This window comes from Lissotriton vulgaris, chromosome 3_1 (assembly GCF_964263255.1).
Source record: "Lissotriton vulgaris chromosome 3_1, aLisVul1.2, whole genome shotgun sequence".
Classification (NCBI taxonomy): domain Eukaryota; kingdom Metazoa; phylum Chordata; class Amphibia; order Caudata; family Salamandridae; genus Lissotriton; species Lissotriton vulgaris.
The window spans coordinates 1980336904-1980350771 of record NC_141689.1 but is presented as its reverse complement, the minus strand read 5'-3'; positions in this window follow the sequence as shown (position 1 = coordinate 1980350771).

Below are 13868 nucleotides of genomic sequence, written 5' to 3'. Positions count from 1 at the left end.
TGCATGTCAACACATTAGAATAATACCCCGTCCTTAGCTAGCATGGCTGCCATGCCGGAAGAAGGAACAGTTGAAAGGAAAGCTACTGGGGGCTCACTTATGGGCATATTAGATAACTTCCTCATTAGGGTTTCATCAGCTTTGGCCAAGGATATAGAACTCACTGAGAAAAGACTTTCCTTGGATACAGCTTTTGACAAAAGATCTTCCCTGGGCCCCCTGGCAAGGGCTACAGGGGACGCTTCCTCCGTCGGGAGTGGAGGTGAGAACCCTATCGTCTCAGCCAGTGATTAGTCTGGATACATGCGAGATCTCTCCCAGGAGCAGGGGTCATGACAGTGATGCAGATAGAGCCCCATCCCCTAATATAAAAACTCGGCCTGCATGCCAAGCAAAACAAGGATTGGCACAGCAGAATGGGAGGGCGACAGCAAAAAGAAAGCGTCCTGGGGCCCAAACTCATGCTGGAGGGAGAAAAGCTAAAAGTGCAAAAAACACCGTCCCCGAAGATGACTTGGTGGTAATCCCACCAATTAGTTCTACACAACCTGGACTGCTAGGTAAGGATGGCCATGGTAGCCACTCGGAAATGGCGGGGGAGGAAGCACACCTGGACTTGGGCCATCTGTTCTGGAAAAGACTGTAGGGCACTTTTAAAAAGATATGCCACCCAATATATGATCGGCTGGACTCTATAGAAAATAGACTGGTGTGTCTTGAACTTTCACTTGCACAAGTCCAAAAACAAACAGGACAAAGGCACAGTGCCACAATTATTTGGCCGAAAACACCAGCAGCTCATAGCATAACTGATTCTAGTATTGGTGTTGTGATAGCGGGGGGTCAATGTTATCCAGTCTGGTAAAAGGGGTGCCCCCTGCTATCCCTCGGCCTCCTGTTTCGGCAGGGGGTGGGAGTGTAGCACAGACTAATAGAACTACCCAGGCAAACTCAGTAATCCATGTCTTACCCCCGGCTCGAAACAAGACAGGGGCTGGCACATTAACAGGGAGTAATAAGCTAACCCAGGGAGATGGTGGCAGTAGGGAAGCTAGACAGCAAAATATGCCTCCTTTGCCTATGGTACACAATGACACCCCTTACCTTTTGCTGATCTTCCTCCCCAATCAGCCCCATTTGTGGTAGTTCTGGTTGGGGCTCCACCAGTAGCCCAGGGGAAGCGGGAATCTTATCTAGACCTTAAGCACAAGTGTATTTTTTGGCTTAATAGGTTCCACCCATTGCCAACTAACATGCAAGCAGAGATCCTGGGTGTTAGGAGAGTTAACTGGATAGGAAGGGGATGTAAGACCGTGGCAGGGGATTGTATTATTATTAATTTTAGAGATCAGAGATGTGTCAATCACATTTGTAACTGACCACAAAAAGATCACTCCCCTGGGATCTGAGCACTCCCCCTGGCTTACTTTTATGGCCCTCCAGTTTCCTTTGAGAAGGATATTTTCCCACAGGGTACTGCACCAAACCCCTGCCCATTGGGGAACCTAAGGCTGTTTAATAGATTCCAGACTCTGTCGGGGTTGGGGGATTGCGACTGACATCATGCACACCTGAGGCCCGCTTCATGCAGTAGAGTAGGGGGGATTGGGGAGGCGGTTGATCTGAGGCTAGGGCTAGTGCCCGCACAGGGCAATAGGCATGCGGGGGAGGACGATGGTGGTCAAAATGTTATATGTGCTGTAAATGTAGCGGTGGATAATGAGGTTCGCCCATTGGAGAGTCTGGTTTCTGCATACCAAGGCCCTAGTGACTCTCTTGTATGGGGAGACTAGAGCCCAATCCTTAATGGGCCAGTATGTCAGACATCTCTAATTTCATGGAACGTGGCGGGCGTGGGGGCAAAACTCAGTTTGGCTGGAATTTATTGATCGAGTTGATGTTTGCCTGTTTCAGGAGGTCCGGGCGCTTGATCCAGTATTTAAATTGGGTTATCTGAATTTCTTTGTTCCGGCTGTCAAAAACCCCAGGGGCGTCCTATGATATGGGTCAGGCAGAGTCTTAAATGTCATATTCAGTTGCTCCCTGTGACGAGTAGCGATATTCTTGCCATTAGACTCAGCTACCAAGAAAGCTTAATAATTGATATCTATAATTTCTAAGCAAGGGGGCTTCCAGGTGGCAAGAAATCTGATGTTGTCACAGAATTGGATATATTGCTGCAGGCAACTCCCCCCAATATATTGCCAATGATCGGGGGGGATTTTAACACCAGTTTTGAACCCCTTGGTCTGGATGATACGCACCTAACAGAGGACGAGGATGGTAGGTGGGGAGTTCCTCAACTGGGTATCAAACCTATAAAATGGACAGAGACCGCGATACAGATGAAGGGCCTCTGTATGGGGAACCAGCTGAGGGCTGCCAATGGGCGCATATTGTCAGACAAGATGGGAAAGGAAACTTTTGATAATGGTGTAAGAGCAAGTAATATTGATTACTTGACCCACTTAAGCTGTGGTCTACTCTTCATGATATGGAGGTAGTACTTTGCGTTGAGAGTGACCACAATCCCCTGACTGCGGTGTTTAATCTGGGACTCACAAAGTGGATGAGGCCACTGGGGGAACCATTCTCCCTGATTTGGTACTGTCAAATGACGAGCATCATCTTAAGTGGTGCCAGGTTGTGGGACACCAGAAAATCATTGCTGACATTAAGGTAGATCTGGAAGGGGCATTATCATCTATGGAAGAGGCCCCCTTGTGTGGACCTTCCCATAAACTTCTGATAAAGGCTGTTTGCCAAACTGAAATTATATTTCTGTAAACCTAGCTTAGGTAAGAGAACCCAAACTAGAAAAGCGTAGAGCTGGTATGATGGCTCCTGCCGCCAAGCTAGGGGAGAGTTAGGCCATGCATTAAAGACTAAAGATTTAAGCAAAATAAAGGTGTCCCGTGCAAACGATAGGCATAAGCAACTTATAGCAAAAAAGGATTGGGAAGAGAGTAGGTGGCAAGACTTTAAAATGGTGTGCAAGGCTAAAACCCCCAAACTCTTTTGGAATATTTTTAAATGGGACAGGGGAGGGCACCGAGAGAGCCCTCACAATAATGTTCATCGAAACTCATGGGTCGATTACTTTAGGCCCCAATATGCTAGTAGTGTAGCTGGTAATAATGAGGGGGCGTTTGTCCTTACTTTTTATTATAATGAGGTCGCCTTCACTGTAGGAGAAGTGGATAGGGCACTAGACCTAGTCAATGAGGGACGTGCTACAGGCATGGACTGTGTCCCCGCCAACCTATTTTTAAACAATAGAGGCCGCTGGCGGATTAATATTCTGTATGTGGCAAATGCCATAGGCAGCAGGTTACTATAGGCCAATAAGCCTGATCGACTCTATCCAAAAAATTGTGGGGCGGCTTGTATTGGGAAAAATCCAGTCCTGGATGGATGAAGATAACATTCTGAGTCACCTCCAGGCTGGCTTTCGCCCGAAAACAAGCACCATAGATCAGGTCTTCCGGTTTATTATGTTAAACTGGCGTACTGTGGTTTTGGAGAAAGGCACCCTGTATGCCGTCTTTGTTGATTTAGGGCGGCTTTTGATCTTGTTCCACGTAATATCTTGTGGCAAGTTCTTGCAGGGCTAGGGATGGCACCTGAGCTGCTGAGCCTAATTGTCCACTTACATGAGGATAAGTTTGTTCGGGTTCGGTGGGGTCCTCAGGGAGAGGTCATGGAAACCTTCCCTGTTGAGCGGGGAGTGAGGCAAGGTTGTGTCACTCTTCGTAAACAGGGTGGTAGACTTACTCTCCTTGATCCCGACTGATGCCCCTGCGATGTGTGGTGAGCGTATCCCGATCCTCATGTTCGCGGACGACACCCTGATAGTGTCAAAAACGCCAAGTGGGCTCCAGCGCGCCTTAAAGCGCTTTGAAGATTTTTGTCTGGAGAAAGGCCTTGAAATAAATACGGCAAAGACAAAGTTTATGGTTCTTAGTGGACGTACATCCTTTGGCTCTGCTAGACCTTTCAGAGGGATTATATATATAAATGGCTCCCCGTTGGAGCGGGTTGATGCCTTCACCTATCTGGGGGTTACCCTTCAGAGAGATCTGGGGTGGACCAGGCAATTAGACATTGCAGTGTTAAAGCACCACCAGCAGGCTGGCATTCTTCTGAAAAGGTTTAACTCCTCAACAACAAAACCCATTAGCCCATTATTGGAAGTTTATGGGATGAATGTGCTAAGTTTAGCCCTTTATGGTGTCGAACTTTGGGGGTTTCAGAATTTGAGAAATCTGACGCTAGCAGAAAATGAATTTCTGCGAAAAGCAGCTAGCATTCCTACAAGTACCCCCTTAACACCTCTTATGTGGGATCTTGGGGAAAAAGCGGTCCAAGATCTTGCCTCTCTGCGGCCTTTGTTGTACTGGCGCCGTCTATGGACCACAGATGAGCTACAGCACAATGCACAGGGCCTGAGGGAGATAATGGCTAAGGATGTCTGTCAAAAGATACACTGGCTGAATACCATTCGGACCCTATTAACTAGATTGGGAATGAGGGAACTATGGGATGACCCGGTAAATGCTGCATTCCCCTCCAAGAAAATCCTGAAAGAAAAGTATTGGGAGATGGTGAATGCAGAAGGTTGTACAAAGGGTCTCTCCTCACACCTAACAGGTTGTTTTCTGGAGTTTAAGGCCCAACCGAAACTGAAAATATATTGGGATGCCATAGAGAAACAGCAGGACCGCAAACTCTATTTTCAGCTTAGAGTAGGCTCCCGTCCAGTTAGATCTTTTACAGCTAAATGGTCAGGTGAAAACGGTGAGGATCAATGCCCTAAGTGTGGGGAGGAACGAGAGACAATAAGTAATCTCCTTTTTTTCTGTCCCTTGTATTCTGCCCCCAGAGTTATGTGGGTTAAGCCAATTTGTAAACTGCTTGGCATACGCAGATATGCAGAGGCTTTAAGAATCCTATGTACAGACTCTAGTCCCCCAATTGCTATTGCTCTGGCCAAATTTTTGAAATGGGCATGGGTAATTCTTATGCGAGTAATTGCGGCCGAGACCTGAATACTAAGTATCTATCACCTTTAATAAGTTGAAAACTACGGGGGATGCTTTATTTGTATGAACTTCGTGCAATATTACACTGGACTGTATGAAAAATGATGGGCTTTTTAGGATTTTATGAAATTGTGAATGTTACTTCCTTGGCCAGCCCAGGACGGAACCACACCCAGAGCCCCTGTGTCATTGTTCACACCCTTATGCTGGACTGGCATATGACAGGCCAGCCCACTTAAGCTCACAAGGGGGGACGACAACGCTACATGTCCCAGGTCTCCCTTGTAGTGATCTGCTGATCACAGGTCTAGTTGCCAGCATGCCACAGCCACTCCCTCACGGCTGTTTTACACCCACACCTCACCCATCCAGCACACACGTAACAGGACATGTGACACTGCCAATAAAAAGGGCCGGGTGCACATGCTCAAAGGTATTTCCACTCTCTATCTGAGTGTATCCGATTGTATCCACGTGGTTATTATTTATGCATGGGGGCCTGGGACCCTGCCACATCACATTCCCCAGTGCCGGAGGTGACCTGATGGCATAAAGGGTCCATGACTTGCGGGGCACAGACTTGGTGGCACCGGACAACCTGTGTCCGGCAAAGCCACACCACAACAGGACGGTGACTTTTGGTGCACTGAGGTAGGGGCACCTTAAGTGCTGAGCGGGTGTGCAGCCTGCGATGATGCCCCGTCCTAGTGGTCCGGACTGGTAAGGATTTTTGTGAGCCCTGCTGGACCGCGGTGTAGGCCTGAGCCAGTGGGCAGTGCTAGCCTACCAGCACGTGGCATTGCCTCACTGGGCACAGAGTTAGTAGCACCTAAAGGGCTCAGCAGGTGTGAAGCCTGCGATGATGCCGTGTGCACTGATATGATCTCTTCCATTGCAAAATCAAGACCCAGAATCAAGTGTGTGACCTAGTGGCCCGCGGATCGGGGCTACATGATGTGGAGGGGGCCATGTTTGAGGGCCCCTGGCTTGGGGCTTGAACCGGCACGTGGTGGGCCCTCTTGGAGACACACTGGTGGTGGAAGGTGAGCAGTGAGGCCTGAGTGCGCAGGGGTTGGCAGTCACCGCTGGGCGCCGGGAGGGGCTGGGGTGCCGCAGCCTATGTGCGCAGGGGTGGGCAAGCAATGATGGAGTGTGCAAATGTATGTGCTCTGCCATTCATGAATCCAGACTCTCTTTCAGATGAGGGACCTGGTGAACTGCAGTACATACCAGCACTTGGTTGGAGACACACCGGTGGCAGCAGGTGAGCAGTGAGGCCTGGATCCACAGTATCGGCACTCTCTCTGTCTCCCTCTCTTCTTTTCACTCTCTCTCTCTCTCTATATCTCTCTCTTTCCCTCTTTCTCTCTCTCTCCCTTTCTGTCTCTCTCTCTCTCTCTCCCTCTCTTTCTCTCTCTCTCTCACCCTCTCTCTCTCTCCCTCTCTTTCTCTCTCTCTCCCTCTCTTTCCCTCTTTCTCTCTCTCTCTCTCCCACTCCCTCTCTTTCTCTCTCTCTCTCCCTCTCTTTCTCTCTTTCTCTATCGCCCTCTTTCTCTCTTTCTTTCTCACTCTCTCCCTCCCTCGCTTTCTCTCACTCTCTCTTTTTCACTCTTTTGCTCTCTCTCTCTGTCCTTTGATGAGCGCATAACACACCATCTTATCTAGAATTTTGTCTTGCAGGCTGTGACCTACAGGTTGTCCTGAGAAGACCAGCCAGGACTCTTCAAAATAGTTGTTTTGAGTTTATTTGAATAAAATGTTTTGCTTGGTGATTTACAGTTGAATGAGTCATTCTCCTTTTTTTGACCACACATGCATGTTACGTGTTGTGATTGTGCGACATCAGGCAAATTGTTTTGTGTATGATTTCGTGAAGTTGATGTACCATTTCTTTGTACTGGGGGGCCCGGGGTATGGCCCAGGGGAGGGGTCCTGGGTGTGGTGGCGATGGGTGTTGTGGCCCTCTTGTGGCTCCGGGCTGCATGATCAGTAGTTCCATGGCATTTTTTGTTCTTCAGGTGTGGCTCTGGGCTGGACTCCATTTTATGGTGCAGGTTGTAGTCCCACTTTACACCAAGTGTTAAATTCATGCTGCCAAACCACCTTATCGGCTGTTTTGAGATCTTATCGCCGAACTGGCTGGTCATTTAGAATGTTGCAGAGTGGTGTTGTTGCGGCTTTGCACGGGAATGCCTACTCTGCATCTCATTAAGGATAGTTCCCGGGCTCATCTGTGGCAATGTTTTTTGCGGCTGATATCGCAGGTAAACTGGTGATATAGTCTGTTAGCACCAGCTTGTGAATGGGGAGTTACATTTATCGCCACTTTGGATGCAATAAAGTGCTGATAACTCAGCGATAAGTCCTTGAGAATATGCCCCACATTTATTTGTTGGAGTAGGATCAGGATGTGTTGGAAAAGCTTAACTCACAGGTACACAGGCACTAGCAGGATAGGCCTTTTGGGTTACGGGAGTTCTCTTGCTGTGAATGTCATGCTCTTCACCCAAACTGGTATTCCACTGCATTTTTCAGCAGTGTTTGTGGTAAGTAGAATTTGGAATGGACCACATCAATGGGAATGTAGATCACATTTCCAGTGTTGGATTTGCACATGTACCCAACCCCTTGTTGCAGATTCTGGCAGGATTTAGATGGGAGGACAGATGAGATAAGGCAACTTGGACCTGAGGATAGAAGCTGTAGAGAAAGCAAATACGTTTCTTGTAATACCTTAGGTTAATATTGCTTAGATGCAAAAACAGGGATGCTGGGAATTTGATGATACCAACTTGAGTTGTCTTATTACTATTTTATATACATTAACTGTAGGCCTTTGGCTAGGGATGTCACTGATTGATCTTTTAGAATTGGCATAAGGGTCATAACAGATTAAGCAACATACAAAGTGACTTCATAACTTGGGGACAAAGCACCCTTTTTGTTCATTAGATAAGCAAAGGAGTGTCCCCAATAAACTTCCTATGGAGAGGACTGATGTGTGAACACTTTACAATTACAAGTTTAGATGGTACCATAGGCCACTTTTCTAATTGGGGGTCCTGCTTGACTGAGAAAGCCCTGTTGCATTCAGAGGAGCCAAACATCAAGGGGCACTCCAAAGGCATATTTTGAGTCAGTCAATACATTAACAATTTTTCGGGCAGAAAATTACAAGTGTGGGTAGGAGCAACTGTTAAAAATTGGGCTGTTGGTTGACTGAGGGTATAACCCTAAGTCAAACAACAGCCCCAATCCCAGTTAAGGTAAGTGTCAAGCAATCCACATTAACCTTTGCTCACCCTCTGGTAGTTTGGCAGAGAGCAGTTAGACTTCCCTTAGAGCCAGTGTGTAAAGTATTTGTGCAGCTCTTCAAACATTAAATCAGTGGAAACGCCCCACAAACAGATACCACACCAGGTTAGACCATTGGTGCTTAATATAATAAAGAAAGCAAGACCAAAATGACAAAAATTCAATATGTAGCACTTGGGATTTGCATTTATAAAGAATAAACTGTAAAATAGCACTTAAAAGCAGTATGCGCTGAACGGGGATATCTGGTTGCACCGCACCGGGATAAAGTCAAGAGTTGAGGCCAACCGCTAAGGAGCCTGGGATGGATACCGAAACCCAGTGACTCCCGCTAAACAAAAGTACCTTAATCCAGGTTGTGTTGAAGAAGATGCAGGATACAGCCGAGTAATGCACATGTGTCCCCCACGCAGTTGGTGTGATACTTCGAAGTTCTCCACACAACTACGATGATGCATCAGTTTCAAATGCAATGTGCTGGTTTTGTGATGCGGCGGTTCCAAATGCATTGCGCCGGGTTTCTCCAATCAGTAGAGGTGACGTATCGATCGCCACACTTATGGAACCTCAAACCGATCGAAGGCCACTATAAGTGTGGCAATGACACAGTCGAGGAATCAACTATTGAGGTAACCTTAAATGGACTCACAAGGAGTTTTCAAAAAAATGGGGTATATGCCATTACATATCCATACCGGGAAATCTACATCAGGAAGACAAATCAAGAGGCAAAACAACGTATTGTTCAGCACCGCTCAAGATTTAAAACAAAGGTATTCACAGCCCCACTGGTTAGTCACTTCATGGAGAAAAATCACAGTGAAAAAAGACTGTACTATGTTCATTTAGACCGAATCCAAGAGGAGGAGACATAGAAGCAGCAATGTTACAAAAAGAGGCATATATATTATTGAAGTTTACACAAGGAGATGATGGAGGGAGTGCTGAAACTTTTCAGACAATCACCCCCAGTCACAGAACTGGGTTGAATCCATTATCGTTCTTTAGCTCACTTCGCCACCCCAATTCAGACACAGCTATGTGCAACTCAGTCTTGACCCTCTGCCTCATGAGAACAGTCCAGCAAGAACTGCCAAGCCATGTCTTCGCTGGACTGGAAACAAACATCCTGGGATTGGTTTCGGGCTAACAACCCTCATCAGCCAGGCTAGCTTGAATCTAGTGCAAAGTGAGCAAGGAACCCATGTCTGGGAATACTCTGCCAACTTAGGGCGAACAGAGAAAACACAAGGAGATGATGGACGGAGTGCTGAAACTTTTCAGACACTCAACCCCAATCACAGATCTGGGTTCAATCCATTATCGTTCTTTAGCTCACTTCGCCACCCCAGTACAGACATAGCTATATGAAACTCAGTCGTGGCCCTTTCTGGCCTGTCTTGATTTTGAATTTTTGGTCACAGCTTGTTTATGTTGGCATACTTTCTGATGGGCATGAGTCATCATCCTTCTTTCACTCACTCATTCATTTGCTAGTGTCTTTCTATACTGGGGTCATAGACACTCCTTTGCCTCTTCCCCCTTCTTGCATCTTTTCTAGAGTCTTTGCCTTTCCATAGCTTTCAGGCTTTCATTCACACCTCTATGTCACGATTAGGCAATAGTGCAGTGTGAATGTGGAAAGAAAGGGGGACTACATGTCTCAGAAATCCTAAAGAGTATTCTTGTCCTACCTCCCTTTCTTTTCAATACCTAAACACCTCCCTCCCAGATACTGGTGCTTGACACTGTTGTTTCAGTCTATACGGATCGTTGAGAAAGAGAACGTTTCCCTTCCAAGACTTCCTGTTTGGTTTATGGAAATTACCGGCGGATTCGAGACAGCCAAGATAAGTTGTAATACGCGTTCGCGCTGGAGCGCGACCATGTTTTTTCCCTGCCTTCATTCTCTCCGAGGGTAGAGTGCTGAGACCCTCCGGTGCTTCTTCCTTCACAGCTGAGAAGGAGTTGAAGCACTTGCGGGAATTATCCTCACTTTTTTGTACTCGCGCTGGAGCGTGACCGGATTATTACCAGCCCGCATCGCATATACTAGGAGTGCTTGATGTCTCCTTTCGTATGAACGTGCTGGAGCGCGATTCACGATTAAAGCCCTTTCTCTTCGTGAGCCGTTGAGAGGCTCAGAGATCCTTCCTCCATTCAGGGCGCATATGATTTTTTTTTTTGTTTAACAATTGCTGAAACACTCGCTGGTTGCAGGTGTTCCTGGAGACTTCGTCCTCTCTATACTTGAAAGGAACTGCAACGCTATTGTCTGAACATCTGCCATTAGATAAATACATTTTCTTTGGAATTTTGGTCATAACCTGGAAGGTTAGACCACAATGCGTGCAATGTTCCTGGAACTTTGAGAGGCAAAGAGACAGCTTTGATTTCTTTACTTTAATTTTACCATTTGTGCCTTTTTCTCTTGGAGTGATTGTGGCAGCATTCAACTGTAAGTGTAGCATATAGTGTTGATATATTATCTGCATTAGGGTGGGTTAGGGTAGCAACTCATGTTGTGTTGTGTCTTATCTACAGGATAAACACGGCGATCATAGGAGGGAAGGCTACAACTCCAGGGTTCACGCCACTGAGTGTTCTAGCTGCTGCAACTTTATTGTTTAATTTGTCCCTTTTTTCCCCTTCTCCTGCTGTGGTATGATCTGTGGAGTGATATTGTATATATATATATATATATATATATATATATATATATATATATATATATATATATATATATATATATACATATGTATATATATATGTATATATGTATATATATATTTCACCTCCCAAGTAGAAAAACTACCAGTGATGAGACTTTGTGCAGACCAAAGTGTTTATTTTATGTCGCCCTTGGACGCGTTTCACCTGACCAGCAGGCTTGCTCACCGATACTTCAATAAATTACAGTCGCCATTTTAAAGAAAAAAGTGCACCCAGAACAGTCACGTGATTAGTACTACACACCGACTGACAAGGAAAACAGACTCATAGTTTTTACAATATATGCCATTGCACAATTCATTTCGTTCACTACTATTACAGTTCATCTGCATTATAAATGTTGTTATAGATAAATAGTGCCCAAATGGGCTAGTTTCAAATGTCGCCAGGAGTACAAGGACTAGGAAGACAGGGAAAGAGAGAGGTGGGGTGAATGTGAGGGAAATGGTGTGCAGAAGAGGGGAGGCGGGGAGGTGAAAAAAGGAAAGGGGAGGGGAGGGGGAGTGCTTGTAAGTTTAAAACCACAATGTTTTTACTTTATTCTTTATACAGACATGGAACATAGAATTGAGGTTTCCGTTGCTCTCTATCTTTGAATTTACCAGCATATAATTTTCTTACCAAAAAGCTTGCAAATTTCTAAATAACAGGGCTCTATACAACTGTCATAGATGTGTACTCAAATCCTCTTCAAGGTTCAGCCCTCCTGGGGCATTGGAATTAAGTTCTAGAATGTACCTTGATTCGAGGCATCTCAATTTTTTCAACCTATCGCCGCCTCTTACACTTTTCGGGATTTGGTCGATAACAAAGTAGCTGAGCCCTGTCTCATCTTTGTTGTGTTTCTCTCCAAAATGGCGTGCTACTGGGTAGGATGGATCTGTGTTACGGATAGCTCGCATATGTTGGAGTATGCGAATATGCACAGGATGGATGGTACTACCCACGTACCTCAGGCCACATGGGCACTGAAGCACGTAGACAGCATAATACGTCTTACAGTCATAGAAACCTCTGATTTGCTTCACTCTCTTAGACAAGCCCCCTTGGTATGAGTTGGTGTTAATTCCCAGCTTGCACGCCTTGCATTTTGAACATTTAATAAAGCCGGGTTTCCTCTTGAGCCAATTTGATCCTGCTCCTTTCGTTTTGGAGTTGGGAGGCAACATGTTAGATACTAACATTTGTTTTAGGGATCTTGCTTTTCGAAAGGTAATAGCGGGTCTTTTGGGGACTAGATCCTGTAGGAGAGGATCATTTGCAACGAGGTGCCAATGACGGTTTAGGATTTTTCTGACCTCTGCGTGCTTTTTACTATATGATGTTATCATTCTGACCTGATTTGTTTCACTATGTTTAGTAGCTTTTGGTTCTTTAAACAGGATCTCTTCCCTACTGCGTTTTTTGGCTTTCTTAATGCACCCACTGATGTTATCTTGTGAGTACCCACGCTCTGAAAACCGTGTGTTAAGGGTTTCCAGTTCTTTTTCTAGACATTCTGGGTCACTGCAGTTTCTGATGGCCCTTAAACTTTCTCCATAAGGAATGCTTCTGACCAAATTAGTAGGGTGGAAACTTGTTGCATGGAGCAACGTATTCCCTGCTGTAGGTTTTCTGTACAGATTCGAATGCAGTTTCCCATCTTTGACAAAAATAGTGAGGTCTAGAAAGTTCAGGGATGTGGCACTGATGTTACTTGTAAACTTTAGGTTAAGGTTGTTAGTCTGAAGTTTGTCAATAAAGTTTTGTGCACTTAGTTCTGACCCTTTCCATATGAGGAACAGGTCATCGATGTACCTGCTCCAATGTAAGATGTTGTCTTCCCACTCTTTGTGGAAATCCGCTTGGACCACCTGCTCCTCCCACCAGCCCATATGCAAATTAGCATAACTGGGGACGAAGCAGGTGCCCATCGCGGTCCCACATATCTGTTTGTACAGGTTAGATTCAAATAGGTGTATATATATATATATAAATGTATATGTATATATATATCATGTGATCAAGGGCGCCTGAGCCCGAAACGCGTCATCTGTTGACTGCTGCTGAAGGTTGAAATAAAATAACATCTTGCCTGACAAAGAAGTGGTTCGCTTCTCCTTCTTCGCCGCCGAGGCTTTGGTGGAAGTGGTTGGAGTTTTGCCTGCGAGAGATATATATATATATATATATATATATATATATATATATATATATATATATATATATATATATATATATATATATATATATATATATATACTCGCAGGTGGTGCCGTAGAAGGGGAAAGGATTACTTAGCCTCCTGCCTCGCTCCTGCTGTATCCGGCTTTCAAGATTAGTTAACCCGTCTCTGTTTTGACACCCTAATTTTCTAATCCTGGGACTTCCCCAATACTGGCCTGATGAGTTTAAGGTTGATCGCAATCAGCAGTCACATACAGTAAGTACAGGTAATCAATTTTAGTTGGGAGATCAGTGTTCAGATTTCATTCTGTAGGTTCACATTAATCCATTGTTCACAGAAAATCGTGATCCTATATTTTGACCATTGTTTTCCAGTCGCCATTACCAGTTGTAAACAGTGCAGTAGTAGTCATAGTTATTTAAAGGGGGCCGGTGTTCTGATTCAATTGTAACTGATAACATTGGTCTTTGTCTTTTCCATGAGAAATTAATGTGATCCTTATTGCTTTAAATTATCGGGTTTGTGAATTGCATACCATTTGTAATCTTATTTTAACCGATGATGAACTGTACATTTTGAGTGTAACTAATTTAATCAGTGCTGCTGCCTTG